The sequence below is a fragment of the Elephantulus edwardii genome, unplaced genomic scaffold, assembly GCF_000299155.1.
Source record: "Elephantulus edwardii isolate Elephantulus edwardi_28Jun2011 unplaced genomic scaffold, EleEdw1.0 scaffold00241, whole genome shotgun sequence".
NCBI lineage: Eukaryota > Metazoa > Chordata > Mammalia > Macroscelidea > Macroscelididae > Elephantulus > Elephantulus edwardii.
Genome location: NW_006399991.1, coordinates 2,258,016 through 2,269,682, shown reverse-complemented (window position 1 = coordinate 2,269,682; position 11,667 = coordinate 2,258,016). Strand labels below are relative to the sequence as shown.

At 39.8% G+C, this 11,667-nt stretch overlaps 1 pseudogene; it reads left to right on the top strand.

The window, feature by feature from the left end:
• The first annotated feature begins 776 nt into the window (after positions 1-776).
• On the top strand, positions 777-2,043 carry LOC102869691 (annotated as a pseudogene).
• Positions 2,044-11,667: the final 9,624 nt, after the last annotated feature.

Genomic DNA, 11,667 nt, shown 5'->3' with positions numbered 1-11,667 from the left:
TGGATCATTTAATATTCTGCCGAAAGCATCCTTGATTACAGCAACTCTAGGTTTGAATCTGTTCTTCAGTTCCTTGAGCTTAAGAAATGCTGAGTGAGTTCTAAAAGCAGCATGAGAAAAACAAAGAGTCACCTACAAAAGGAAAACAATTAGATTAAGTTTTGATTTCTCAGCAGAAACCATGCAAGCTAGAAGATAATGGAATGGCATACATAGAAATCTGAAAGAAAACAATTGCCAGCCAAGGATCCTATACCCAGCAAAAATCTCCATCAAATATCAAGATAAAATTTGATCTTTTGTAGAAAAGAAAGAATTTAAGGAATTTGTGAAAACAAGATGAAAGCTACAAGAACTTTTAAGTGAAGTTCTGCACACAGAGACACTAAAGGAAAGTGTATGGACCGTAGTCACCAGAAACAACTGAAAAAGAAACATGGCAAATGGCAAAAATAAAACCTGGCCTGACAATAATCACACTTAATGTAAATGGACTAAATGCACCAATTAAGAGAAAAAGAGTGGCAGAATGAAAAAACAAAACAAAAAACAAAGTCCATCAAGTCTACAAGAGACACATCAAAAAAAAGAAGAAAGAGACTCAAAAGCAAGTCTGGAAAAAAAAGATACCAAACAAATGGCAACCTATTATAAAGCAGGAGTGGCAATGTTAATCTCTGTTAAAATAGATTTCAGAATGAAAACCACCATAAAAGATAAGGAAGGGGGCTTCCAGCCACGCCTGCCCGAGCTTGTTAGTGTCGGCTGACCAGAGTCCACACATTCTTCACTCCAAGCCCACCTGGACAGCCCTAATCCCAGCTTTTTGTCCTCTGAAAACTCTAAGAAGAATGTCCCTGCATCAGTTTTTGCTCAATCCAATCACCTGCCATGTCTGGAATCAGGATCACACCCAGATTGGCTTAGCCCCAATAATCATGAAGTCCACATCTACAAGAAGAACGAAAAAAAAAATTTATAAAACACAATGCATGGAAATGATTGTACAAAATACAATGTAAATGAAGCAAAGTGGCGGGGGCCGGGAGACCTGCATAAAAAAATTAAACTTGCTCCAGTAGCAGTGGCAAAGTTGAAGGAAAAAAAAGAAAAAAGGGAGCCAGTGGGTGAAAGCTCATGAGCTCAAGGAGCACAAGGGGGCTCATCACAGGCCTTCACTGAGCTCCCAAGAGCAAGTGCACCGTCACCTGCGGGGCAGGCCACACACCTATGTCTGGAGTCAGAAGGATGGCATCTGGAAGCCTACTCTGGTGATCCACATTCGTGGGCAGCAGGGCCTGGCTCACCACCATCAGCTACTTCGAGTTGGACAATGACTGGTGGGTCAGCAGGCACATGAAGAAACCCGGCAGCTCCACCATCCTCAGAGTGGACTGGCATCCCAACAATGTTCTGCTGGCAGCGGGCTCTGGGACTTCAAGTGCAGGGTGTTGTCTGCTTACATTGGAGACATGGATGAAAAGCCAGCCAGGACGCCATGGGGCAGCAAGATGCCTTTTGGCCAGCTGATGTCTGGGTTTGGTGGCCGTGGCCCCCGGGGCTGGGTCCACCGCATCAGCATCTCCGCCAGCGGGAGCCGCCTGGCCTAGGTCAGCCACGACAGCACCGTGTCAGGAGCCGAGGCCTCCAAAAGCACTCAGGTCTCCACTGTAGACGGAGTTCCTACCCCTCCTGAGCGTGTGTCAGAGAACAGTGTCTTGGCCGCTGGCCATGACTACTGCCCAATGCTCTTCAACTATGACGAATGCGGCTGCTTGACCTTCATCTCCAAACTGGACATTCCGAAACAGAGCATCCAGTGCGACGTGTCGGCTATGGAGTGCCACGGCCACATGGACAAGCGGGCCACCACTGAGGACACGGCCTGGGAGACGCTGCACCAGAACAGCACCACTCAGGTGTCCATTCACGAGGTGGACAAGGAAGACTTGTAAATTCTGCAGTACTGGCATCGACGGAGCCATGACAATTTGGGGTTTTAAGACCTTGGAGCCTTCCATCCAGAGCCTTCGAATAATGTGAAGCTGAGCAAACGCCGGAGACTGAGTCAGCATGACCAGCTGCAGCTGCCTCGCTGCTACAAGAAACACAGAAAACACGGACCATGCAGATACTCCTGTGTGTGTGCACGTGTGATGTGTGTGAGGATATAATTGTGAAAGTGTTGATATTTTAAAAGCAGTGAAGATTTATCCTCCCTGGCCTGTTTCATTCCGGTTTTGACCAAAGTTTCTCTTTAAACAATTGATATTGGAAAATTGCCGTACTGACCTAAGGGAAGGGGGGCAGGTATGTAAATTGTCTGCTAGAAAATTGAATTAAAATGCTAAATGTGAAAAAAAAAAGATAGCGAAGGGAATTACATACTGATTAAAGGCACAATAGATCAAGAAGACATAACCTTGGTCGACATTTTTGCACCAAATGATAGACCTGTAAAGTACATAAAGCAAAGATTAACAGAATTGAAGAAATAAATAGACAGCACTACAATTGTGGTAGACTTCAATACACCACTATCACCAAAGGATAGGTCTACTCAAAAGAAACTCAATAAAGACACAGAAGATCTAAACTATACAATCAGCCAGCTCAAACTTGTGGATGTATTCAGGGTACTGCACCCAAATAAAACTCAATTAACTTTCTTTTCAAGTGCAAATAGTACATTTTTCAGAATCAATCACATATTAGGACACAAAGCAAACCTCAAAAAATTAAAAAAATTGAAATAATGCAAAGTATCTTCTCAGATATCATAAAACTAGAAATTAACCAAAGAAAGGTAAAGCTTACAAAATCATCCATGTGGAAGCTAAGTAGCTCTCTGCTAGTATATGATTGGATTATACAAGAAATAAAGAATGAAATTTAAAAAGTTCCTTGAAACAAATGAACATGAAAACACAACCTCTGAGATACACAAAGACAGTCATCAGGGAGCAGTTCATAGCAAGAGGCACATATGTTGAAAAGGAAGAAAGATGAATCACTGATCTAACTCATCACCTGCATCAAATAGAAAAAGAACAAGAATCTAATCCTACAGCCTCTGGATTAAAAGAGATTATAAGGATGAGAGTTGAAATCAATGAGATAGAAAACAGAAAAACAACCGCAATCATCAATAAGACCAGGAGTTGGTTTATTGAAAGACTCAATAAAATTTACAAACCACTGGCAAACTTAACAAAAGGGAGTGTAAAGAGAGAAAGACTCAGAAAACTAGATTAAGAAATGATAAAGCTGACATTACAACAGAACCAGATAACATTAGAATACTATGGAAAGCTGTACTCTGATAAATTTAAAAACTTAGAGGGAATGAACAAATTCCTTAAAACCCATACCCTACCCAGACTGACAAGGACAGATACAGATCACTTGAACCGACACATCAAAAATGAAAAAATTGAAAATGTCATAGAAAGACTTCCGCATAAGAAAAGTCCTGGACCAGATAGCTTCACAGCTGAATTCTACCAAACATTCAGAGAGGATCTATCACCAATTCTACTTAAACTATTTAAAAGAATTGAAAAAGAAGGAACACTCCCAGAATTATTCTATGAAGCAAGAATAACTCTAACACCAAAATCAGGCAAAGATATTACCCACAATGAAAATGAATTTATATGAAAAAAATCCTCAACAAAATCCTAGCCAGTAGAATCCAAAAGCCCATCAAAAAACTAATTCACCATGACCAAGTAGGATTCATAACCAGTATGCAAGAATAGTTCAACATAAGAAAAACAATCAATGTAATCCATCATATTATTAAAATAAATAATAAGGACCTTATGATCTTACCAAGTGATGTGGAAAAGGCATTTGACAAAATTCAACACTCTTTCCTGATTAAAACACTCAGCTAAATTGGAATAGAAGGAATTTTCCTCAACATAGTGAAATGTATATATGCAAAACTAAGAGCCAATATCATTCTCAGTGGACAAAGACTAAAAACATTTTCCTTTCAAACAGGGACCAGACAAGGATGTTCATTGTGACCACTTCTATTCAATACTGTACTGGAAGTGCTTGCTAGGGCAATACAAAAAGAGAAAGAAATAAAAGGCATCCAGATTGGCAAAGAGATGGTTAAAATATCACTATATGTAGATGATAGTGTACATAGGAAATCCTAAAGACTCAACAAAAAACCTGTTGGAGGTAGTAGGCCGATTTAATAGAGTGGCAGACTATAAGATCAATAAAAAAAAAAAAAATCAGTGAAATTCCTCTACAGTAACAAAAAGAACTCAGTAAAGGAAACCAAGAAATCAATACCATTTCCAATAGCCAAGTACAAATTGAGATACTTGGGAGTGAACCAAACTAGAGTTACAAAAGACCTACACAAAGAAAACTAAAGAGTAATTTGGCAAGACATAATAAAAGACCTGTTGTTGTTGTTGTTATGTGCCATTGAGTCTTTTGCGACTTATAGCGACCCTATGTACCAGTAGGGTCTCATAATTTGATGGGTGTAGGGGGTGATGGGTAAAAGAAATGGGAAAGATCCAGTCTGAAAGGCAATGTGTATGAACTTTGTAAGTAAACCAGTTATTGTTGTTGTTGTTGTTATGTGCCCTTGAGTCATTTGCGACTCATAGCTACCTTATGTACAACAGCCCTAAACTCTGCTCTATCCTGTGCCAATCGCATTGCCTCTGACACACCCATCCCGATTGCCCCAGTCACTGAATCAATCCACCTCATAGAGGGTCTTCCCCTCCTGCGCTGTCCCTCCACTCTACCAAGCATGATGTCCCTCTCCAAGGACCTGTCTCTCCTTACAACATGTCCAAAGTATGTCAGACGAAGCCCCAGAATCCTTGTCTCCAAGGAGTAGCCTGGTTTAACCCTCTCCAGGATGAATCTGTTTCTTTTCTTGGCAGTCCAGGGTACATTCAATACTCTTCTCCAGCACCAAAGCTCAAAGGCGTCAATTCTATCCTCCCTAGTCATTGTCCAGCTCTCTGATGCATAACAAGTGATTGCAAAGACCATGGCCTGTATCAGGCGCACCTTAGTCTCCAGAGAGACACCGTTGCTCTTGAGTACTTTAAAGAGGTCCCTAACAACAGACTTTCCCATTGCAATATGTTTTTTGATTTCCTGGCTTCTGGTGCCAAGAGTGTTGACCGTGGAGCCGAGCAAACTGAAGCTGTGAACAATCTCAATCTCTTCGCCATCCATCCTGATGCTACCAATTGGTCCAGTGGTGAGAATCTTTGTCTTCTTGACATTGAGCCTCAGTCCATACTGAAGGCTGCAGTCCTTGACTCTCTGCAGCAAGTGCATGAGGTCCTCCTCAGTTTCTGTAAGCAGGGATGTGTCATCTGCATAACGCAGATTGTTAATTGATCTTCCATCAATCCTGATGCCACACTTCTCCTCATAGAGCCCAGCCTCTCGAATAATCTGCTCTGCATACAGGTTGAAAAGGTATGGAGACAGGACACACCCCTGGCATAAACCCTTCCAAATTTTGAACCATGCAGTGTTACTCTGCTCTGTTCTGATGACTGCCTCTTGGTCCAAGTATAGGTTTCTCATTAACATGATTAAATGTTCTGGGATTCCAGTTCTTCTCAGAGTCAGCCACAGTTTGTTATGATCCACACAGTCAAATGCCTTTGAATAGTCAATGAAACACCGATAGACATTCTTCTGGTATTCCCTGCTTTCAGCTAAGATCCATCTAGAGAAAGGAAAAAACATGCCCTGTTCATGGATAGGAAGACTCAATAATGTGAAAATGACAGAACTACCAAAAGCAATCTACATGTTCGACATAATCCCAAACCAGATACCAAATTCATTTTTCAGAGATCGAAAGGGAAACTGTCAAGTTTATTTGGAGGGGCAAGAGACCTCAAATAAGCAAAACACTTCTGAGAAATAAAAATCAATTGGGAGACATAACTTTCCCTGATCTCAAGACATACTATACAGCAGTAATAACTAAAACACTATAGTACTGGCACAATCACAGGCACATAGACCAATTGAACAGAACTGAGAACCCAGAAATAGACCCAGCTATATTCAACTGATATTTGACAAGGAAATAAAACCTATCAAATGGGGGAATGATAATTCTTCAACAAATGATGCTGGCCAAACTGGACTGCTACCTGCAGAAAGCTGAAGCAGGATCTACATGAACACCACACACAAAAATCAGCTCAAGGTGGATCAAAACCATAATGTTCATAACAGACAAACTGGGATCAAGGTAAAAATAAGTTATTAATATATATTCAGCTATGGTATAAAGAGACTGCCAAATACAGCCAGAAATGCACAATCTGAAGAGAATAAAACTGATGGACGTGACCTTCTAAAGATTAAATCCCCGTGCACATAAGAACTTTTTCAACAGGGTGAAAAGAAAGCTTACTGACTGGGAACAAACATTTGGCAATATCATCTCAAACAAGGGTCTCATAACAAAAGTTTACATAATACCCCTGGGCCTCCACAAGAAACAGACTGATAACACAGTTACAAAATGGGCGAAAGACATGTAAAGACTTTTCACAGAGGAAGATATTAAATGGACACATACACATGAAGAAATGCTCCAAATCACTGGAAATAAGAGAGATGCTGATCAATATCCAAAAATCGATAGGATTCTTCTACAGTAACAAGGAGAATGCAGAGTAGGAAAGCAAGAAAGCAATACCATTTCCAATAGCCAACCACAAATGGAAATACTTGGGAGTGAACCTAACTAGAGATACAAAAGACCTATACAAAGAAAACTACAGAGCATTTTGGCAAGACCCAATAAAAGACCTAAAGAAATGGAAAAATGTGCCCTGTTCATGGAGAGGAAGACTCAATATGGTGAAAATGACAATCTTACCAAAAGCAACTTGCATGTTTAATGCAATCCTAATCCAGATACTGAATTCATTTTTCAACGAGATTGAAAATTTATTTGGAGAGGCAAGAGAAACCAAATAATTAAAAACACTTCTGAGAAACAAAAATGAGGTTGGAGGCATAGCACTCCCTGACCTACTACACAGTAGTAGTAACCAAAACCGCATGGTACTGATACAATGACAGGCACATAGACCAATGAAACAGGATTGTGAACCCAGAAATAGACCAAGCTATCTATGGTCAACTGATTTTTGACAAGGAAATCAAAGCTATTAAATGGGGAAATGATAACCTTTTCAACAAATGATGCTGGCAAAACTGGATTTCCATCTGCAGAGAGCTGAAACAGAATCCACATCTCACACCATACACAAAAATCAACTCAAGGTGGATCAGAGTACCTGATCCTTTACCCGGGAGTAAAGCCCCAAACCATAACATTCATAAGAAACAAACTGGGATCATCACTGATAATAAGAGAGATGCAAATCAAAACCGCACTCCAGTAACAGCGGCAAAGTTTAACAGTGCAGCAAGTAATAAATGTTGGAGAGAATTTGGCAAGAAAGGAACTCTTATACAATGTTGGTGGGACTGTAAAATGATACAACCATTCTGGAAGGCAGTTTGGCGTTTCCTCAAAACGCTGATCATAGAAATGCCATATGACCCAGCTATTCCACCACTTGAAATATACCCTGAGAATTTGAGAACTGAGGCAAAAACTGAGATTTGTATACCAATGTTTATAACAGCATTATTCATCATCACAAGAACATTGAAATAGCCTAAATGTCCAACCACAAAAGAATGGATTGAGAAATTATGGTACATTCACATGATGGAATACTACGCAGCAGTCAGGAGCAATGATTATGTAAAGTACTACCTAACTTGGGAGGAACTGGAGAGCATTAGGCTGAGTGAACTAACCCAGTCGCACAAGGACAAATATTGTGTAGCCATTATTGTAGAGGAGGAGGGTGGAAGCAGAGGGGTGAGTATGAACAGGGAGTGGGGTGTTAATTACAGAGTTGCACAATTCGATGTAGGGGGTGAAGGAAATGGGAAGGATCTTGTGTGAAAACAATGCATTTGAATTTTGTAAATAAATCAGTATTAAAAAAAATACAGTAAGAGAAACAAAAAGCTGCTGGACACCAGAAAGGAGCAGAAATAAGTGGGGATACAATTCCCTCTCCCCCTAGTGACCCTCACTGACATTATGGAAGAGTTGGGGGGATGGATGGGGCTTATCCTAGTCTGTACTCTGCTCTCCACCTGCCTGCTCCAAGACTATCCCAGCAAGAAAGGGTACCTTCCCTTACTGCTGCGTGGGGGTCAGGACCCCACCAAGTGGTCTGCATGGACACATGTGGGTGGTGGGCACTCGTTACCACTGGTGAAGGTGAAACCTGTTTTCTTGACAGCATATTGGGTGGGAGTTGAGCAGTTTGTCACATCTTCTGGGGAAGGTAGATATTTTTCCTCACAGGTAAGTGAGGCAGCACAGTTTTCCTGAGGTGTTGGTTATTGCATCATTTTCTCTTGTTGGACTTCCTTTTTTTCATTCTCTGACTCCAGAAAGAAGGCTTTTGTTGGGGCTCTGTGTGTGTGTTGTTGCTGTTGTTGTTTCACACTTCTTTAGCTCTAACTCTGAAATGTATAAGGCAAAAATTTAGCCCAGGATTCTCACTACAGCTTATGTTGAAGCACTCATGGTTCCCTACCCTCCTGTTTTCTTCTTTTTACCTTTCAGAGTGTGTCTATTTACCTGTATCTGTCTCTCTCTCTCGTATCTATCTATCTATCTATCTATCTATCTATCTATCTATCTATCTATCTATCTATCTATCTATCTATATCTCTCCATCCATCCATCTCTGTGTACCTATCTCTCCTCATCTGACCATTTATCTCCTACCTCTCTATTTTTCTGTCTGTATCTCTGAAATTCTGATACATTATTTTTAATGACATTTCATTGAAAAACAAGAAACTCATAAAATATTATGCAAAATGGGTGACCCTGGAGGACATTATGCTGAGTGAAATATCTCAGTCACTAAAGGACAAATACTGCATAGTGCCACTGTTATAAAATGGGACTGACATTGGGGTCGAAGGGAGACTGAGAAAGATGGGATAAATAATGTATACTGAATTGAAACAGATGAGGGAGGGAACTGTTTAAAAGGAATATATGATTAGGTATTATTGTCATGACAGGAGTCCAGAACGAAGGCTGCATAGTGGAGTGGACTTGGGAGGAGGGGTTGTAGAACAATACAAGAATTTTTCTTTCACTTTTTAAAGAGAAGAGGGAACTGGGGGGAGGGGAGTTTGAGCAGAGAGAAAAGTAAAATAATGCATGAATGAACGGAAATCCAAAATCTCGGCAAATTTTCATTAAAATTAATTAAAAAGAATATATATAAAAGAAATTTGCTAATTTTAACTAACTTGTGACAAACATCAGCTCGAAAGGTTATTAAATTTGTTAATATAGCAAAATGAATCTTGAAGTAACTACTTCTATTTTTTATATCGAGTGCTAGGTCTCATAATTATTACCACTGTGTCTGGATTTTGTGAGCAAATCTTGTAATCTGAGATCTCAGTCAGCTTTCATCTTAGAAATCAGTGTGGAGAAATGCTCTACTGTACTGGACTTAAGTTGGATTAGCATCTGAACACATTGCTTAACAAAGTCACTATTTCTATATAAACTGTGATTGATATCAGGACATTTCCTCCTGACATTTCTTTATGAAACACAACCAGCCGATTCATGCCAACCACATGCTTGGCAACCTTGGGCTAACAGAGGGAGAAACCATATTAAAATGAGTCAGTCACAAAAGGACAGATAGTGTATAAGACCACTATTATGAAAAAACTAAGTTAATGTTTAAACACGAAGAATCACACAGGACTATCTAGCAACTAAAGAGGGAAAGGGGAAGAGGAGTAGGAAATTATTTACTAGATAATGAATACTTATCAATACAGGTGAAGGAAAAAGCAATGTGGCATGAACAATGTGGAATGAAGATAAGACACTGGGTATAGTAATTGATGTTACGGAATAAGATGTATTTTAATGCTTAATTAAAGAAATAATTTGCTTTGTAAACTTTCATTCAAATCCCAATAATCTTTTGAGGAAAAAGAAAAAAGTCATAGGCCTGTAAGTTGTGAGAAGATGGTTGTTTCTGAGTGCCATTATGTCAAGTATGTCTCATAGCGACCCCATAAACAACAGAACTGAACTTTGTCCTATATTATTCCATCATCATTATCCTTGATACACTTGAGTTTATTGCCACAAACACTACATCAATCTGTCTCTTTGAAAGTCTTCTTCTCCTTCACTGACCCTCATCCGCTTTGTCTCCAAGAACAGTCTGGTTACACTTTCTCCAGCACGTCTGTTTGTTTTTTGTCATTCAGCACTCTTCTCCAACACCACAACTAAAATACATCAATTTTTCTTTGGTTATCCTGTTTTTTTGGGTTTTTTTTTTTTCCAGGCCTAGCACAGCAAGCTTTATTAATTTAAATGGAGTAAAAGGAGAAAGGAAATTCACATCAGAAGTCTCATGAAATAAAAATACAGGTTCTAAGCAAAGTCAGTATAAGTTTATAGTCAGAGCTCAAAGGCTCCAGCACCTTGTTCTTTCTGGGGTGCCGCCTTCATGTTAGCTCTGAAGTGTTCTATTGTGTTTGAATTTTGAAAATTTGATCTTTAACACCAAATTTCCACCTTCTGATTGTATTACATCTGAATGTTAATGTCTTTTGAAGTCACTTTCCACTGGTAGATGTCTTAAAGATGGTCCTATGTTATATATAACACAGAGAATATTTCTACCAGCTTACAGACAAAATCTGAGCAATCACATTACATTTACAAGCACTGTGGATGCCAGTGTAAAATCTGCAAGCCTGATGATACAAAATGTGTTTGCTAAAACTGATGGAGAAGAATAAATAATGGAGAAGGAGGCAAAATCCGTGTGGGAAACCAGTATGGTCTCACCGAGGTTCAAATAATATTAATAAAACTTTGCTTTTGAATGCTATTATTAATGTACAACGTTATTGTTACCAGGTGCTGTTGAGCCAAGTATGATGCATAGTGACCCGATGAACAAAAGATTTGAACCTCGCTCTATCCTGAGCCAGCCATCTTCACACTTCCTGACACACTGGAGTGCACTGTGGCAGTCATTGTGTCAATCCACCTGTCTGAGGGTTTCCTTCTCCTTTGCTGACCCTCCACCCTTCCCAGCATCATTTTCTGCTAAAAGGAATGGTGTCTCTTGCAATATGTCTAAAGTATGTGAGGTGAGACCTCATCATCCTTCCTCTCAAGAGTACTCTGACTGCACCTTCTCCAAGACATATTTATTTGTTCTTTTGTCAGTCCATGAGGTGTTCAGTACTCTTCTCCAATGCCATAACTCAAAAGCATTCTTCATTGTCATCCCTATTCATTGTGCAGCTCTCAGAAGCATAGCAAGTGATCAAAAAGACCATGGTCTGAAGTAGACACACCATAGTCCTCAAACTGGCATTAATATTCCTCAATCATTTGGAGAGGACCCAATCTTCAGACTTTGCCAATGCAGTATGTCCCCTAATTCCCTGACTGCTGTTAACAAGGGTGTTAATTACAGATCCAATAAGATGAAGTTGTTGATAGTTTTAATCTCTTTTCTTTTTTTTTCCAAGGTG